Below are 20728 nucleotides of genomic sequence, written 5' to 3'. Positions count from 1 at the left end.
TGGCACCTTACTTTTTTTTCTTTCTTTTTTTTTTTTTTTAATCAGGAATGTATTTCTGGTAGATGGGGCAAGTTGAGTTTCTCTGATCAATATGAGAGTTGAAGTTTCCCCAACAATATTAGTTGAGGAGACATTGAACACTTTCTTTGCTCTGATGTGTAATCTTTTGTAGACTGTGCATTGACTTTGGGTCAACAGACTGAGGATTCACCAAATCTTGGGGTCTTTAAAGCTCACTGGAATAGAAAAAAACTTACAACATGTTCTTAATTACCTTTTTCCATTTTAAGTGATTGAACTTCAGTTCCTTAATCCCCTCAAGAAACCCCAGTAGGAAAAGGGTGGTATAGAGATGAAGTGACTAGAGGACTCTGAAGTGCTGAAATGGGATGAAAAGTGTTCATACAGGGATGGAGGAGGCAGGAGTGTTGAAGGGAGACATATAAGTTGAAGAATAGAGGGTACGGAAGGAAAGTCTGAAGGTCATGAACAGAAACACCATGCCCCTGAATCACCACTCCCTAGAATCAGACACACAGAGGTGTCAGAAGTGGGTGAATTGTATCATGGCCTCCCTCAGCCTCCACTAGCCCATGTGGATGGGCAAAGTGGTACATTGTGATGTATAAGACCCCAAGGCCACCATTGGCTGGGGGAGTGCCTAGCTGACCAATCAGACGAAGGGGGTGGCTCCTCATTGGCCTGAGAAGGCATAAATAGGGATGTCGGAGACAGAGATTCTGGGTTAGGCCACTTCGTGGGATCATCATGACTAAGGGAAGCAGGAAGCCACAGAAGCCAAGAAGTGTTGCAAGCTGGTTCGCTTCAAGGATGAAAGGAAGAAAGACGACCCATTGTCAACGGAGACACAGAGGCAGTATGAAGGTAAGATGACTCCATCTATGCTCCTCATGTTCTCCATTGAATTTGCTGCCCAAGAACTCTACACTGCCCTTGCCTGGCACAAAGCCCTCATCAGTCCACATCCCTTTTTAATGAAATCTCCCTTCCAACTCAGTTGTTATAATCTTTCCTCAAAATTAATCCCCTTCTCTTTTCTTTCCAGTCACGAAATGTGTCCATGAGGCTCAGAAAACCACTACAAGGGACTTTGAGAAAAAAAATCCGATCATATGCCACTCAGTCGAAGAAGGTGAAGAAAACAAGAAAACCAAACTGGTTTTTTGGTTCCTGTGCATGTAAGACACTGAATCATTGCCGAAAAAGGTACCAAAATATGAGGCAGAGTCCAAGAAGGAGGCAGAATCGAAAGAGAAGATAAGCTCAGCCTCCTCAGAATGAGAAACCTTGGAGAAGCACAACCTCGGCAGCCAGTAACTGTATACCAAAGGTCAGACAGTTTAGAATTGTTTCTCTAGATGACTGCTTTCTTCCAAATGGCCAACCAGAAAAGACTGACTCTCACACTAACATAGTAAACTGATGACTGCCATTAAAATAAACATCAAATGGTGAAAAATGATATTTGCGTGTGTGTGTTTGTGTGTGTGTGAATTTTTTTATGGGAAGGGAGGGGAGGGAGAGAAGAGTTGGGCACTGAGTGGGGAGGGGTGTGGAGTCCCGGGAGATTGGGGAACAGACCCTCAGACCCCCGTTAACCAGAGAGTAGAGGTCTGGACTGGGTTAGGCGTCTGTACTGAAGATGGATAACCCTGCATAACAATTGATCTCAGCAGCAAGTATTAGTGGTGTGGTGTTACTCACTTTGTTTGAGGTGTGGAATGAAATTAGGGTCTTTATTGCCAGAACCCAGATGGAAAGATGGTTCATCATGGGGATGGTGAATGTCAAACTTCCCCTGAGAAAAGCAGGCAGAAATCAACTCCTGGCCACGTCCGTCATAAAAAGCTTTGTTGCATCACTCGCCTATGCTGTCAGCTAAAGGTTCTCAGGAGGCACAAAATGCTGATAGAACTAAAACCCACAGCTAGCACTCCCAAAGATTAAAGTAATATTTGGAGGGAACAGACCAAATATCAATTAGGCCACTGTTATCCTAAGAAATTGGTGGGAGCAGTGTGTTTCCATGAACAGGGCAGTGGAGGTGGCCCAATCCCAGTGCATATGACAAACAGGATCACCACAAACAGATAATTTTTGGGGGTGGGCAGCACCATGCAGTTTGTGTTATCTTAGTTCCCTGACCAGGGATTGAAAACGTTTGTGTTTCCTTGTTAATTTTCTGTTTAGTCAATTTATCCATAGGTGTGAGTGGGGTATTAAAGTCTCCCACACTTATGGTGTTATTGCTAATTTCCCCTTTCATAATTAGTAACATTTGTCTTACATATTGCAGTGCTCCTGTGTTAGGTGCATATATATTTATAATTGTTATATCTTCTTTTTGGATTCATACTTTGATCATAATGTAGTGTCCTCCTTTGTATCTTTTCACAGCCTTTGTCTTAAAGTCTATTTTATCTGATATGAGTATTGCTACTCCTGGTTTCTTCTGGTCTCTGTTTGTGTGGAATATGTTTTTCTAGCCCTTCCCTTTCAGTCTGTATGTGTTCCTCGTTTCAAGATGGGTCTCTTGTTGACAAAATATATAGGGCTCTTGTTTTTGTAACCTTCAGCGAGGCTTTGTCTTGGTTGAGGCATTCCAATCATTTACATTTAAGGTCATTATTGATAAGTATGATCCCGTTTCCATTTACTTTATTGTTTTGGGTTCGGGTTTATACCCCCTTTCTCTGCTTCCTGTCTAGAGAATGTCCTTTAGCATTTGTTGGAGAGTTGGTCTCGTGATGCTGAATTCTCTCAGCTTTTGCTTGTGTGTAAAGCTTTGGATTTCTCCTACATATTTGAATGAGATCCTTCCTGGGTACAGTAATCTGGGCTGTAGGCTATTTTCTTTCATAACTGTAATTATGCCCTGCCATTCCCTCTTGGCCTAAAAAGTTTCTATTGAAAGATCAACTGTGATCCTTGTGGAAATCCCCTTGTGTGTTATTTGCTGTTTTTCCTTTTCTGCTTTTAATATTTGTTCTTTGTCTTTGAACTTTCTTAATTTTATTAATATGTTTCTTGGGGTGTTTTGCTTTGGGTTTTCCCTGTTTGGGACTATATGTGGTTCTTGTATTTGGGTGATTATTCCCTTCCCCATTTTAGGGAACTTTTCAGCTATCATCTCCTCAAGTATTTTCCCATTGTATTTCTTTTTGTCTTCGTATTCTGGGACTCCTATGATTCGAATGTTGGGGAGTTTAACATTGTCCCAAAGGTCTCTGTAATTGTCCTCATTTCTTTTAATTCGTTTTTCTTTTTTCCTCTCTCTTTCATTTATTTCTATCATTCTATCTTCTATCTCACTTATCCTATCTTCTGCCTCTGTTATTCTAGTGTTGGTTCCATCCAGAGTGTTTTGGATCTCATCTATTGCATTATTTCTCATGTATGGACTCTTTTTTATTTCTTCTAGGTGCTTGTTAAACCTTTATTGGAGATTTTTGATCCTTTTCTCCAGGCTATTTATCTGTAACTCCATTTTGTTTTCAGGATTTAGGATCATTTTCACTCTCATTATTTGGAACTCTTTATCAGGTTGATATCCTATCTCTTCCTATTTTGTTTGGGTTGATTGCATTCATTTATTTATCTCTATGTGAAGAGTTTGCAGAGGCAACCACACATTTGCTTACTCACAAAGCAAGGCAGAGGAAACATGTTGAAATTACATAGGATGCTGGCTGTTTCCCCATAACAATGCCATGTCATGACCTAACCCACACTTAATGCCTACTCCAGCCCCTCTTATTTCATAGAACACCCCTTCCCACAACTATGGCAAAGCCTCCATGGCGGAGAAGAATGTACATGTGCCAGGAGTGGAGCCAACTCAGATCTGGCCTACATCTGAACACATTGAGAGCAGCCATTACCAGTGCTTATGGTGGTGGCACAGTGGGAGTATCTGGAACTCTGACTGGTGTGCTGGGACTGTCCCAGTGTGCACCCAGGCACATATTGGGCACCTGTTCTTGCTTCAGCACTTCGTTCTTTTGTGGCAAAATTTCCAGTGCTGGAAGTGGATATAGCACACACTTACATGAAATGGCATCAGCATGGACCTGAAACTCAGGGCTTCTGTACCATCAACGGGATACTCAAACTAACTCCCCAGTAGGCAGGGTTAGCTAATGAGCACAGGAGAAGTCCGGACTCATATCCGGCACTGGTTCTGGCCCCTCTATCTCTAGCCCCACCTCTCACCAAAGTGAGAGTTGCCAATACACAAGAAGCAAAATTAATCTGGAATGTAAAATTATGTAAATCGCCCCTAGGAAAAACAAAACGAAAAAAAGTTAAAAAGGAGAACAGTTTAAGAGATTTCTAGACAGCATCAATTATACTAACATTCACTTTACGGGGTCGTAGATGGAAAAGTGAGAGAAAAAGGTCAAAATACATATATTTAACGTGCTTAAAGGGAAAATCTGGCAACCTGTAATACTCTACCCAGCAAGGTTATCATCCAGAATTGGAAAGAAGAAATTCTCAGAGAAGCAAAAACTAAGAGCTTATCCATACTAAACCAACTCATTAGGAAATATTAGAGTCTTCTTTAAGAGGAAAAAGAAGTAAAAATCTACAGAGAAGGGAAAAACTCCCACCATTTCAGACAAACACATACTAAAGGCTGTGGATCAACCAAGTAGATAAACTATTATGAAAATTAAAAGACAAGTGAATTGCAAATTAAATGCTAACTACATTAAACACCCTATTACATCAATGGTCAGAGCATCCTGATAGAAAAGTAATTAGAAAATTGTAGTCTTTTTTTTTTTTATTGGAGGCTAATTAGGTTACAATAACATATTGGTTGGTTTTGCCATTCATTGACATGAATCCTCCCCGGGTGTTCATGTGTTCCCCTCCTTGAACCCCCTCCCACCTCCCTCCTCCCCATATCCTCCCTCCAGGTCATCGCCCTGCACTAGACCCACGCATGCTATATCATGTGTCGAACCTGGACTGGTGATTTGTTTCACATATAATAATATACATGCTAAAATGCCATTCTCCCAAATCATCCCACCTTCACCCTCTCCCAAAGAGTCCCAAAGACTGTTCTATACACCTATGTCTCATTTGCTGTCTCGTATACAGGGTTAAGGTTACCATCATTCTAAATTCCATATATATGCTTTAGTATACCGTATTGATGTTTTTCTTTCTGGCTTATTTCACTCCGTAAAATAGGCTTCAATTTTATCCACCTCATTAGAACTGATTCAAATGCATTCTTTTTGATGGCTGAAAAATACTCCATTGTGTATATGTACCAAAGCTTTCTTATCCATTCGTCTGCAGATGGACATCTAGGTTTCTTCCATGTCCTGGCTATTATAAACAATGCTGCAATGAGCATTGGAGTACCTCTGTTTCTTTCAATTCTGGTTTCCTCGGTGTGTACGCCCAGGAGTTCGATTGTTGGATCATATGGCAGTTCTAGTTCCAGTTTTTTGAGGAATCTCCACACTGTTCTCCATAGTGGTTGTACTAGTTTGCATTCCCACCAACAGTGTAAGAGGGTTCCCTTTTCTCCACACCCTCTCCAGCATTTATTGCATGTAGACTTTTGGATAGAAGCCATTCTGACTGGTGTGAAACGGTATCTCATTGTGGTTTTGATTTGCTTTTCTCTGATTATGAGGGATGTTGAGCATTTATTCATGTGTTTGTTAGCCATCTTTACGTCTTCTTTGGAGAAATGTCTGTTTAGTTATTTGGAACATTTTTGATTGGGTCTTTTTTTTTCTGGAATTGAGCTGCAGGAGTTGCTTGTATATTTTGCAGATTAATTCTTTTTCAGTTGTTTCATTTGCTATTATTTTTTCCCATTTTTCAGGCTGTCTTTTCACCTTGCTTATAATTTCCTTTGCTGTTCAGAAGCTTTTGATTTTAATTAGGTCCCATTTGCTTATTTTTGCTTTTATTTCCAATATTCTGGGAGGTGGATCTTGGAGGATCCTGCTGTGATTTATGTCAGAGAGAGTTTTGCCAATGCTCTCCTCTAGGAGTTTTATAGTTTCTGGCCTTACATTTAGCTCTGAAATCAATTTTTAGTTTATTTTTGTGTATGGTGTTAGGAAGAGTTCTAGTTTCATTCTTTTACAAGTGGCTGACCAGTTTTCCCAGCACCACTTGTGAAAGAGACTGTCTTTTCGCCATTTTATATTCTTGCCTCCTTTGTCAAAGATAAGGTGTCCATAGGTGCATGGATTTATCTCTGGGCTTTCTATTTTGTTCCATTCATATATATTTCTGTCTTTATGCCAGTACCATACTGTCTTGAGACTGTGGCTTTGTAGTAGAGCCTGAGCCCGGCAGGTTAATTCCCCCAATTCCATTCTTCTTCCTCAAGATTGCTTTAGCTATTCAAGGTTTTTGTTATTTCCATACAAATTGTGAGATTATTTGTTCTAGTTCTGTGAATAATATCGTTGGTAGCTTGATAGGGATTGCATTGAATGTATAAATTACTTTGGGTAGTATACTCGTTTTCACAATATTTAATCTTCCAATCCACGAACAGGGTATATTTCTCCATCTAAAAATGTACTCTTTGATTACTTTCACCAGTGTTTTATAGTTTTCTATATACAAGTCTTTTGTTTCTTTAGGTAGATATATTACTAAGTATTTAATTCTTTTCTTTGCAACAGTGAATGGAATAGTTTCCTTAATTTCTCTTTCTATTTTCTCATTATTAGTGTATAGGAACGCAAGGGATTTCTGTGTGTTGATTTTATATCCTGCAATTTTACGGTATTCATTGATTAGCTCTAGTAGTTTTCTTGTAGAGTCTTTATGGTTGTCTGTGTAGAGGATCATGTAATCAGCGAACAGTGAACATTTTACTTCTTCTTTTCCAATTTGTATTCCTTTTATGCTTTTTTCTGCTCTGATTGCTGTGGTCAAAACTTCCAGAACTATGTTGAATAGTAGTTGTGAGAGTGGGCATCCTTGTCCTGTTCCTGACTTTAGGGGAAATGCTTTCAGTTTTTCACCATGGAGGATAATGTTTGCTGTGGGTTTTTCATATATAGTTTTTATTATGTTGAGGTATGTCCCTTATATTCCCACTTTCTGGAGGGTTTTTATCATAAAGGGATGTTGAATTTTGTCAAAGACTATCTCTGCGTCTATTGAGATAATCATATGATTTTTTATTGTTCAGTTTGTTGATGTGGTGTATTACATTGATTGATTTGCGGATATTGAAGAATCCTTGCATTCCTGGGATAAAGCCCACCGGGTCATGATGTATGATCTTCTTAATATGTTGTTGGATTCTGATTGCTAGAATTTTGTTAAGGAATTTTGCATCTATGTTCATCAGTGATATTGGCCTGTTGTTTTCTTTTTGTGTGGGCTCTTTACCAGGTTTTGGGATTAGAGGGATTGTGGCCTCATAGCATGAGTTTGGAAGTTTCCTTTCCTCAGCAATTTTCTGGAAGAGTTTGAGTAGAATAGCTGTTAGCTCTTCTCTACATTTTTGGTAGAATTCAGCTGTGAAACTGTCTGGACCTGGGCTTTTGTTTGCTGGAAGATTTCTGGTTACAGCCTCTAATTCCGTGCTTGTGATGGGTCTTTTAAGATTTTCTATTTCTTCCTAGTACAATTTTGGAAAGTTTTACTTTTCTAAGAATTTGTCCCTTTCTTCCAAGTTATCCATTTTATTGCCATATAATTGTTGATAGTACTCTCTAATAATCCATGGTATTTCTGTGTTGTTTGTTGTGGTCTCTCCATTTTGCTTTCTAATTTTATTGATTTGTTTCTTCTCCCTTTGTTTCTCGATGAGTCTGTCTATTGGTTTGTCGATTTAATTTACCTTCTCAAATAACCATCTTTTGGCTTTGCTGATTTTTGCTATGGTCTCTTTTCTTTCTTTTGCATTTATTTCTGCCCTAATTTTTACAATTACTTTCCTTCTACTAACCCTGGGATTCTTCATTTGTTCCTTTTCTAGTTTCTTTAGATGTAGTTCAGTTCAGTTCAGTCGCTCAGTCGTGTCCGACTCTTAGTGACCCCATAAACCACAGCACACCAGGCCTCCCTGTCCATCACCAACTCCCAGAGTTCACTCAAACTCATGTCCATCGAGTCGGTGATGCCATCCAGCCACCTCATTCTCTGTCTTCCCGGTCTCCTCCTACCCCCAATCCCTCCCAGCATCAGAGTCTTTTCCAGTGAGTCAACTCGTCGCATGAGGTGGCCAAAGTATTGCAGTTTCAGCTTTAGCACAAGTCCTTCCAAAGAACACCCAGGATTGATCTCCTCTAGAATGGACTGGTTGGATCTCCTTGCAGTCCAAGGGACTCGCAAGAGTCTTCTCCAGCACCGCAGTTCAAAAGCATCATTTCTTCGGCGCTCAGCTTTCTTCACAGTCCAACTCTCACATCCATACATGACCACGGGAAAAACCATTGCCTTGACTAGACGGACCTAGGTTGGCAAAGTAATGACCCTGCTCTTTAATATGCTATCTAGGATGGTCACAACTTTTCTTCCAAGAAGCAAGCTTTTTTTAATTTCCTGGCTGCAATCAGCATCTGCAGTGATTTTGGAGCCCAAATATATAAAGTCTGACACGGTTTCCACTGTTTCCCCATCTATTTCCCAAGAAGTGATGGGACCAGATGCCATGATCTTCGTTTTCTGAATGTTGAGCTTTAAGCCAACATTTTCACTCTCCTCTTTCACTTTCATCAAGAGGCCTTTGAGTTCCTCTTCACTTTCTGCCATAAGGGTGGTGTCATCTGCATATCTGAGGTGATTGATATTTCTCCCAGCAATCTTGATTCCAGCTTGTGCTTCTTCCAGCCCAGCGTTCCTCATGATGTACTCTGCATATAAGTTAAATAAGCAGGGTGACAATATACAACCTTGACGTACTCCTTTTCTTATTTGGAACCAGTCTGTTGTTCCATGTCCAGTTCTAACTGTTGCTTCCTAACCTGCATACAGGTTTCTCAAGAGGCAGGTCAGGTGGTCTGGAATTCCCATCTCTTTCAGAATTTTCCAGTTTCTTGTGATCCACACAGTCAAAGGCTTTGGCATAGTCAATGAATCAGAAATAGATGTTTTTCTGGAACTCTCCTGCTTTCTCCATAATCTAGCGGATGTTGGCAATTTGATCTCTGGTGCCTCTGCCTTTTCTAAAACCTGCTTGAACATCTGGAAGTTCACGGTTCACATATTGCTGAAGACTAGCTTGGAGAATTTTGAGCATGACTTTACTAGCGTGTGAGATGAGTGCAATTGTGCAGTAGTTTGAGCATTCTTTGGCATTGCCTTTCTTTGGGATTGGAATGAAGACTGACCTTTTCCAGTCCTGTGGCCATTGTTGAGTTTTCCAAATTTGCTGGCATATTGAGTGCAACACTTTCACAGCATCATCTTTCAGGATTTGAAATAGCTCAATTGGAATTACATCACCTCCACTAGCTTTGTTTGTCGTGATGCTCTCTAAGGCCCACTTGACTTCACATTCCAAGATGTCTGGTTCCAGGTGAGTGATCACGCCATCGTGATTACCTTCGTCGTGAAGATCTTTTTTGTACAGTTCTTTTGTGTATTCTTGCCACCTCTTCTTAATATCTTCTGCTTCTGTTAGGTCCATACCATTTCTGTCCTTTATCAAGCCCATCTTTGCATGAAATGTTCCCTTGATATCACTGATTTTCTTGAAAAGATCTCTTGTTTTTCCTATTCTGTTGTTTTCCTCTATTTCTTTGCATTGATCGCTGAGGAAGGCTTTCTTATCTCTCCTTGCTCTTCTTTGGAACTCTGCATTCAGCTGCTTATATCTTTCCATTTCTCCTTTGCTTTTCGCTTCTCTTCTTTTCACAGCTATTTGTAAGGCCTCCTCAGACAGCCATTTTGCTTTTTTGCATTTCGTTTCCATGGGGATGGTCTTGGTCCCTGTCTCCTGTACAATGTCACGAACCTCCCTCCAGAGTTCATCAGGCACTCTATCTATCAGATCTAGACCCTTAAATCTATTTCTTACTTTCACTGTGTAATCATAAGGGATTTGATTTAGGTCATATCTGAATGGTCTAGTGGTTTTCCCTACTTTCTTCAATTTAAGTCTGAATTTGGCAATAAGGAGTTCATGATCTGAGCCACAGTCAGCTCCTGGTCTTGTTTTTGCTAACTGTATACAGCTTCTCCATCTTTGGCTGCAAATAATATAATCAATCTGATTTCAGTGTTGACCATCTGGTGATGTCCATGTGTTGAGTCTTCTCTTGTGTTGTTGGAAGAAGGTGTTTGCTATGACCATTGCGTTCTCTTGGCAAAACTCTATTAGCCTTTTCCCTGCTTCATTTCGTGCTCCAAGGCCAAATTTGCCTGTTACTCCAGGTGTTTCTTGACTTCCTACTTTTGCATTCCAGTCCCCTATAATGAAAAGGACGTCTTTTTTGGGTGTTCGTTCTAAAAGGTCTTGTAGGTCTTCATAGAACTCTTCAACCTCGTCTTCTTCAGCATTACTGGTTGGGGCATAGGCCTGGATTACTGTAATATTGAATGGTTTGCCTTGGAAATGAACAGAAATCATTCTGTCGTTTTTAAGATTGCATCCAAGTACTGCATTTCGGACTCTTTTGTCAACTATGATGGCTACTCCATTTCTTCTAAGGGATTCCTGCCCACAGTAGTAGATATAATGGTCATCTGAGTTAAATTCACCCATTCCAGTCCATTTTAGTTCACTGATTCCTAGAATGTCGACGTTCACTCTTGCCATCTCCTGTTTGACCACTTCCAATTTGCCTTGATTCATGGAACTAACATTCCAGGTTCCTATGCAATATTGCTCTTTACAGCATCGGACCTTGCTTCTAGCATCAGTCACATCCACAACTGGGTATTTGTTTTGCTTTGGCTCCATCCCTTCATTCTTTCTGGAGTTATTTCTCCACTGATCTCCAGTAGCATACTGGGCACCCACCGATCCAGAGAATTCCTCATTCACTATCCTATCATTTTGCCTTTTGATACTGTTCATGGGGTTCTCAAGGCAAGTATACTGAAGTGGTTTACCATTCCCTTCTCCAGTGGACCACATTCTGTCAGACCTCTCCACCATGACCTGTCCGTCTTAGCTGGCCCCACACGGCATGGCTTATCTTCACTGAGTTAGACAGGACTGTGGTCCATATGATCGGATTAACTAGTTTTTTGTGATTATGATTTCAGTGTGTCTGCCCTGTAATGCCCCCTCCCAATACCTACCCTCTAGAGTTAGGTTATTTAGTTGACTTTTTTCTTGTCTCTTGAGGTGTGCCTGTATTGCTATGAACCTTCCCCTTAGCACTGCTTTTACAGTGTCCCAGAGGTTTTGGGTTGTTGTGTTTTCATTTTCACTCATTTCTATGCATATTCTGATTTCTCTTTTGATTTCTTCTACGAATTGTTCATTATTCAGCTGCGTGTTTTTCAGGCTCCATATGTTGGCATTTTTAATAGTTTTTCTCCTGTAATTGAGTTCGACTCTTACTTCATTGTGGTCAGAAAAGATGCTTGGAATGATTTCAATTTTTTTGAATATACCAAGGCTAGATTAATGGTCCAGAATGTGATCTATCCTGGAAAATGTTCCGTGTGCACTTGAGAAAAAGGTGAAATTAATTTTTGGGGGGTGAAATGTTCTATAAAGATTTATTATGTCTAACTGGACTATTGTATCATTTAAAGTTTGTGTTTCCTTGTTAATTTTCTCTTTAGTTGATCTATCCATAGGTGTGAGTGGGGTATTAAACTCTCCCACTATTATTGTGTTACTGTTAGTTTCCCCTTTCATACTTGTTAGTAAGTGTCTTACATATTGTGGTGCTCCTATGTTGTGTGCTTAAATATTTGGAATTGTTATATCTTCTTCTTGGATTGATCCGTTGATCATTATGTAGTTTCCTACTTTGTCTCTTTTCACAGCCTTTGTTTTAAAATCTATTTTATCTGATATGAGTATTGCTACTCCTGTTTTCTTTTGGTCTCTATTTGGGTTGAATAACTTTTTCCATCCCTTCACTTTCAGTCTGTATGTGTCCCTCGTTTTGAGGTGGGTCTCTTGTAGACAACATATATGGGGGTCTTGTTTTTGTATCCATTCAGCCAGTCTTTGTCTTTTGTTTGGGGCATTCAACCCATTTACGTTTAAGGTGATTATTGATAAGTATGGTCCCGTTGCCATTTTCTTTATTGCTTTGGGTTCAAGTTTATATATCTTTTCTTTGTTTCCTGTCTAGAGATGATCCTTTAGTTTTTGTTGGAGAGCTGGTTTGGTGATGCTAAATTCTCTCACATTTTGCTTTTCTGTAAAGCTTTTGATTTCTCCTTCATAATTGCATGAGATCCTTGCTGGGTACAATAATCTGGGCTGTAGGTTACTTTCTTTCATTACTTTAAGTATGTCTTGCCATTCCCTCCTGGCCTGAAGAGTTTCTTTTTAAAGATCAGCTGTTATCCTTATGGGAATCCCCTTGTGTGCTATTTGTTGCTTTTCCCTTGCTGCTTTCAATATTTGTTCTTTGTTTGACCTTTGTTAATTTGATTAATATGTGTCTTGGAGTGTTTCGCCTTTGGTTTATCCTGTTAGGGACTCTCTGGGTTTCTTGGACTTGGGTGACTTTTTCCTTCTCCATTTTATGGAATCTTTCAACTATTATCTCCTCAAGTATTCTTTCATGGTCTTTCTTTTTGTCTTCTTCTTCTTGGACTCTTATGATTCGAATGTTAGGGCGTTTAACATCTTCACTAGGCCTTTAATATTGTCCTCATTTCTTTTAATTCCTTTTTTCTTTTTCCGTCACTGTTTCATTTATTTCTACAGTTCTATCTTCTAGCTCGCTTATCCTGCCTTCTGCCTTCGTTACTCTACTGTTTGTTCCCTCAAAAGTGTTTTTTATCTCATCTATTGTGTTATTCATTGTATATTGTCTCTTTTTTATTTCCTTTAATTCCTTATTAAACATTTCTTGCATCTTCTCCATCCTTTTCTCCACTTTATTTATATGTAACTCCATTTTGTTTTCCAGATTTTGAATCATTTCACAATTAAAATTCGAAATACTCTATCAGGTAGGTTCCCTATATGTTCCTCTTTTGTTTGTGTTGGTGGGCATTTATCCTGTTCGTTTACTTACTGGGTATTTCTCTGCCTTTCATCTTGCTTATATTGCTGTGCTTGGGGTGGCCTTTCCGTCTTCTGGCAGTTTGTGGAATTATCTTTATTATGTAGTTACCTCGTTGTGTGTGGGGTTGGACGGGTGAATTTTCAAGGTTCCCTGGCTAGGGAAGCTTGTGTCGATATTCTGGTGGGTGGAGCTAGATTTCTTCTCTCTGAAGTGCAGTGAAGTGTCCAGTAATGAATTTGAGATATCAGTGGGTTTGGAGTGGCTTTGGGCAGCCTGTATGTTGAAGCTCAGTGCTATTTTCCTGTGTTGCTGGAGAATTTGCGTTGTATGTCTTTCACTGAAACTTGTTGACCTTTGGGTGTTGCCTGGTTTCAGTGTATGTATGGAGGCATTTGATGAGCACCTATCAATTAATTTTGCCTGGAAAAGGAGATCTCTGGTATTCTCAGGACTTGGACTTAAGCCTCTGCCTCTGGTTTTCAGCCTTATTCTTGCAGTAGGCTCAAGACTTCTCCATCTTTTACTTCCAAGGCAGTTCCTCCTGTTAAAGCTCTTCATTTGCTGGTCTCTTCAGTGTCTAATTCCCGTCCTGACACCAGGGGGCGGTGGTGGACACTTTTCTTTTTGGCTCACCTGTTCAGTCCTGCTGTGGGGATGGAGGAACGCTGCTAACAAATATCACTGGCGTCTGTGAGGAGTGCTCCGAGTGTCTCTGCTACAGTGGGATTGCTCCCACTCACGGCATGTGTGCTATCCCTGTTTATGCTGCTCAGGCTCTTGGTTGCTCTGCCAGGAGCTATCTGTGGCCGGCGCTGGGTTGCATGCACTTCCCAGGTTTGAACGGCTCAAGTGCAGGTACGCGGGTACTCCACAAAGGCGTAGAGTTGGTTGGGTCTGTGTTTTGTGCCTTCCCCTTTCCTAGCAGCTCAGTTGAGTAGGCGTTTGGCGAACACAGTCGCTGAAATTTACTGCCTCCACAGTCCCTGCCACTCAGTTTTCTGGGTGTAGAACTGGCGCAATTCTCAGGCAGATATTGACCGGCCTGAACCCAAGAAGTCTTGGTTAGCAATGAAGCCTGCCTGCAGCTTGGTATGGGAAGCCTCTCTGGTGTTGTGGTTGCCCTTTCCAGCATGGGCCTCCCTCCTCTCCCTATCCCTGCGGTGGATGGAGGGTGGACCGACCGCAGCTGGCTTGCTCTGCTTAGTCCTTTGTTATGTGAGCAGGGCTGTCAGAGTCTTAGGTTGGGCCTTTTTGCCTTTTTGCAGGCTTTTTGCCTTTTAGCTGCACAGGCTGCTAACTATCTCCCATTGGCACCCTCAGATTGCCCTTGTGGCATTCAGGCCCGGTTCTTTCTTTAAGCGCTGCTGCCGTGCCTCATTGCCCATCCTCCATTTCCTAGTGGGGGGTGCAGGCACCTGCGCCGCTTCTCCATTGAGAGTTTCCTCTGGGCACTTAGTCTGTGGGTTTTAATTATTTATTTCTTTTTTTTTTCTTCCGGTTATGTGGACCTCTGAGGATCCAAGGCTCGCCACAGACTTGCCCATGAGTGTTTCCAGGTGTTTGGAAACTTCTCTCTCTTTTTTTTTTTTTCAGGCCTCCCTTCCAAGGATGGAGCTCCGTCCCTCCCTCTTCTGGCTCTCTTTTTATCTTTTATATTATTTCCTACCTCCTTTTGAAGACTATGGGGTGCTTTTCTGGGTGCATGATGTTCTCTGCCGGTATTCAGAAGTTGTTTTGTGGGATTTACTCAGGGTTCAAGGGTTCTTTTGCTGATTTTGTGGAGGAGAAATTGGTCGCCTCGTGCTATTCCTCCGCCATCTTCTACTCCTCTCTGTAGTCTTAAATTACAGATTAGATTAGTTGAACTTAATAGATACCTACAGCATTTGTTGTTGTTCTTCAGTTACTAAATGGTTTGACTGTTTGAAACCCCAAGGGCTGTAGCACTCCAGGCTCCCTTTTCCATTGGGTTTCGCAGGCAAGAACACTGGAGTTTATTGCATTTGATTTCCAGGGGATCTTGCTGCCCCAGGAATCAAATCTGCATCTTCTGCATTGCAGGCAGATTCTTTACCTCTGAGCCACCTGGCACAGTCTATCCCAAAATACCAGAATACACACCTTCAAGCGCGCAAAGGACATTTTTTCAAAGATAATCAAATGCTAGGCCACAAAACAAGTCTCAACACATTTAAGAAGACAGAAATTATATCATGCACTTTTTCTGACCACAATGGTACAAAATAAGAAATAAATTACAGGAGGGGAATATGGGACAAACAAAAACATATGCAGACGAAACAACATGCTACTAAATATCAATGAGCTAATGAAGATATCAAAAAGGGAATCAGAAAATACTTTGAGACTAATAAAAACACCAACTTTCCAAAATCTATTGGATTTAGCAAAAGCAGTTCAGGGGAAATTGTATAGTGACAGATGCTTCCCTTAAAGTGGGGGGGAGAAACTGAAATAAACACCTTCACTTACTATATAAATGAAGTTGAAAAAGTAGAATAAATATAGCCCCAAATCTTCAGAATGAAGGCAATAGTAAAGATCAGAGAGGACATTAATAAAATTGAGACTTCCCTTTTCCTAAAGTAACAACAACAACAAAAAAAATGCCAGTTAAATGAAAAGATATTTTTTGAAAAGATAAACAAAATAATTAAGTCTTTAGCCAGGTTCATCAAAGGTTCATCAAAAATAAAAGATAGATGACACAAATAAACAAATGCAAAGGAGACATTACAGCCAACATCACAGCAAGAGGGAAAAATCATAAGAGGATACTACAAGTAGTTATATGCCAAATATCTGGGCAACCTAGAAGAAACTGATAAATCTCTAGGACCATACAACCTTACAAAACTGAATCCAGAAGGAATGCATAATCTGAGTATTTGAAACACTAATAGTGAAATGGAATTTATAATGTAAAATCTCTTAGTAAAATAAAGTTCATGAACACAGCTTCACAGGAGAATGTTTACAAAGACATACAGAAGAGCTTATACCCAACATTCTCAAACTATTACAAAAATTGAGAAAATGGAGTACTCCCAAATTTTTTATGAAGATATTATTTTCCTAAGACTGAAACCAGACAAAGACAAGGCCAAAAAAGAAAACTCAATGCCAGTATTTCTGTTGAATATAGATGTGAATATTCTTAACAATATATGAGAGAAGCAAATTCAACATCACAATGAAACCATCATATACCATGATCAAGATGGACTCATTCCAGGGGTATAAGGATGGTTCAATAGCTGAAAATTAGTCAGTGTGGTACACCACATTAAGAGAAGGACAAACATCACATGATCATCTCAACAGATGCTGTAAAAGCATTTGGCAAAATTCAGTATTCATTCATTTCAAAAACTCTCACCATACTTGATATGGAGGGAATATATCTGAACATAATGAAAGTGAAAGTGGAAGTCTTACTTTGTCCACTCCAGTACTGTGGCCTAGGGAATTCCATGGACTGTATACTCCATGTGGTCGTCTGAACATTATAAACGTGATTTATAACAAATAGAGATGATATCTTATTCAGTGGTAAGAAGCTGAAAGCTATCCCTCTAAATCAGGAAAAGACACAGAGGTGAATTCTTGCCACTTCTAAAATACTAGAAGTACCAGGCACAGCAACCATTCAAAGAAAATAAATAAAAGTCATCCAAATTGGAAGGAAGAAGTAAAACTGTCACTACTTGCAGTTGACATGATACTGTGTACAGAAAGCTATCAGTTCAGTTCAGTCCAGTTCAGTTCAGTCGCTCAGCCGTGTCCAACGCTTGGTGACCCCATGTATCACAGCACTCCAGGCCTGCCTGTCCAACACCAACTCCCTGGGTTCACTCAAACTCATGTCCATCGAGTCGGTGATGCCATCCAGCCATCTCATTCTCTGTCGTCGCCTTTTCCTTCCACCCCCAATCCCTCTCAGCATCATAGTCCTTTCCAGTGAGTCAACTGGTCTCATGAGGTGGCCAAAGTATTGGAGTTTCAGCTTAGAAGAAAATGATTAAACAAAGGAAATCAAGGTGAATTAAAACCCTAAATGAAAGACTGGAAACTATGAAACCCCTAGAAGAACATGTAGGCAGAACACTCTATGACACAATTCATAGCAACATTTTTTTCACCTCTCTTCTAAGGCAAAGGAAGCAAAGGAAAAAAATGAGATCTAATTAAACCTAAAAGCTTTTGCACACAAATGAAAACACTAACAAAATGAAAAGACAACCTACTGAATGGGAGTAAGTACTTGCAAATGATATGACTATAAGGGGTTAATATCCAAACTATCTAAACAGATTATTCAACTTGATATTAAGAAAAAAACAAACAAACAAAAACAATGGAAAGATCTGATTTTCTCCAAAGAAGATATACAGATAGCACATGAAAAAATGCGTAACATCACTAACAGTCAGAGAAATGAAAACCAAAATTACAAGGAGATGTCAACTCATACTCATCAGAATGGCTATCATCAAATCAAAAAGAATGAAAATAACAAAAGTTGACAAGGATGTGGAGAAAGGGAAGCCCTTGTACTTAATTGGTGGGAATGTAAATTTGTGTAGTCGCTATGGAAAACATCATTAAAGCTTCTCAAAAAAATTAAAAAAAGAACTACCAATGACCCAGAAATTCCACTCCCAGTTATATATATCAGAAGGCAATGAACATTAATATGAAAAGATACATGAATTCCAATGTGTATTACAGCCTGATTTCCAATAGAAAAGATATGGAAGCAACCATTGAACAAAGCACACATGGTTCCTCTCTTCAAAGCACTCTCATTGAGTATGTGATAAGCAAGCATTTGAACACTATAGTAATCCTTAGAAATAATGGCAGATACATGTTCATTGAGATGGAAAAATTCTTCCAGCATATTGTATAGAAAAGGAAGGCTACAATAGTGCTTATAGTTTGATTCAATTTGTATAAATTGAAAAAAATTCCCTGATGTGTATATGCTCATAAAAATATATGTGTACTACGTATTCTATCATTTTATAATAAATATAATATATTCGTTATTAACATTTGGTAAAACAACAAAGACAAAATATTAATAGTATATATTTCTATTAACATATTTATTGGTGTTCTCTAATTTCATTTTGTACTTTTTGAATTTCCATCTTCCTGCTCAGTTATATTGTGAGTAGAATAAGAATCACTGTGATGTTAAGGTTTGTCAAAGTAGTTCTCAAGGTGGGCTGGCCCTCACATACTTGTTGAGTTTGAAATATTAGCTATACTATATGTGGCACATGGGATCAAGTGGCAACTGTTTGAGGGGCATAGGGATAAGCACTGTTGAAATGCAAGCCTGGGAATACAATGAAAAGAATGATGTCCAAAGTTAAAGGAGAATGTGAAATAAAAATCTGAGGTTGGACATAAGTCAATCAAAAAGTTTCCAGCACATTGGACCCAAAGTATCCTTTTCTAACAGAGCAGCATGCGCAGAGCTCTTCGCAGGTTACCATTGCTGTCTTACTACTCCACATCTTGTTACTAAGCAACAAGTCTTGCTCAACAATTGGACAGTGCATCCCTGGGCCCTCCCATAAGCAACCAACTATCAATGAGGTACCTATTGGTACGTCTCCTGCTCAGCTATTGTTCAGCTACACAGTGGGCCCTACGTGATGAGAACTGTCAATGAGGGACCATTGGGGAAGTGATTCAGTCAAGAGTACGTGGTGCAGTGGTTTTGTGACTCTTACATTTGGGCACTTTAATTTTTTTTCTTTTTTATTAAATCAGGAATGTATTTCTGGTAAATGGGGCAAGTTGAGTTTCCCTACTCAATATGAGATTTGAAGTGTCCACAACAGTATTAGTGGAGGAGACATTGAACACTTTCTTTGCTCTGATGGGTAATCTTATGGAGACAGTGTATTGACCTTGGGGCAACAGACCGAGGATTCAAAAAATCTTGGGGTCTCTAAAATTCATTGGAGTAGAAAAAAACATACAACATGTTCTTAATTTTCTTTTTCCATGTTAAGTGCTTGCTCTTAAGTTCCTTAAGCCCCTCAAGAACCCCCAAAGGAAAGAGGCTGGTTTAGAAAGGAAGTGACTAGAGGACACTAAAGTGCTGAAATGGGATAAAAAATGTTCATACAGGGATAGAGGAGGCAGGAGTGTTGAAGGGAGACATAAAAGTCAAAGAATAAAGGGCACTGAAGGAAACTCTGAAGTTCATGAGCAGAAACACCATGCCCCTGAATCACCACTCCCCAGAATCAGACACACAGAGGTTTCAGCAGTGGGTAAGTTGTATCATGGCCTCCCTCAGCATCCACTAGCCCATGGGCAAAGGGGTACATTGTGATGTGTAAGACCCCACAGCCACAATTGGCTAGGGGAGTGCTTAGGTGACCAATCAGATTGAAGGTTGTGGCTCCTCATTGTATAAGGGGGTCAGATGCAGAGATTCTGGGCTAGGCCACTTCGTGGGATCATCATGACTAAGGTAACCAGAAAGCCACAGAAGCCATGAAGTGTTGCCACTCGGTTTGCTTCAAGGATGAAAGGAAGAAAGACGACCTGTTGTCAATGTTGACACAGAGGCCATGTGATGTAAGATGACTCCAACGATTCTCCCCATGTTCTCCACTGACTTTGCTGCCCAAGACCTCTACACTGCCCTTGCCTGGAGAAAAGCACTCATCAGCACACATCCCCTTTTCATGAAATCTCCCTTCCAACTCAGTTGTTATACTCTTTCCTCAAAACTAATACCCTTCTCTTTTCTTTCCAGGCACGAAATATGAGGATGAGTGTCAGAAGACCTCTACAAGGGACTTTGAGAAAGAAAATCCGAGCATATGCCTCTCAGTCGAAGAAGCTGAAGAAAACAACAAAACCAAACTGGTTTTTCTGTTCCTGAGCTCGTAAGACCCTTAATCAACACCAAAAAAGGTACCAAAATATGAGGCAGAGTCCAAGAAGGAGGCAGAATCCATAGAGAAGGCAAGAATGAGAGACCCTAGAGAAGTACAACCTGGGCTGCCATTAACTGAATACCAAAGGTCAGACTGTTTAGAATTGTTTCTCCAGAGGTCTGCTTTTTTAAAATGGCCCACCAGGAAAAGACTGACTCTCACACTAACATAGTAAACAGATGGCTGCCATTAAAATAAACATCAAATGGTAAAAAAAGATGATATGTGTGTGTGAGAGAGAGAGAGAGTGTGTTTGTGTGTCAATTTTCTGATGGGAAGTGAAAGGAGGGAGAGAAGAGGTGGGCAGCTGAGTAGGGAGGGTTGTGGAGTCCCAGGAGATTGGGAAGCAGACCCTCAGGCCGCCAGTTAACCAGAGAGTAGAGGACTGGACAGGGTCAGGGGTCTGCACTGAAGATGGATAACCCTGCTTAAAAATTGATCTCAGCGGCAAGGATTAATGGTGTGGTGTTACTGCCTTTGTTTGGGGTGTGGAATGACATTACGGTCGGTCTAGTTTGCCAGAACACAGATGGTAAGAGGGTTCAACATGGGGATTGTGAA

Source organism: Moschus berezovskii, chromosome 13, assembly GCF_049115385.1.
Source record: "Moschus berezovskii isolate FMDL1 chromosome 13, NW_MosBer_1.0, whole genome shotgun sequence".
NCBI lineage: Eukaryota > Metazoa > Chordata > Mammalia > Artiodactyla > Moschidae > Moschus > Moschus berezovskii.
Note: the sequence above shows the minus strand (reverse complement) of the source record.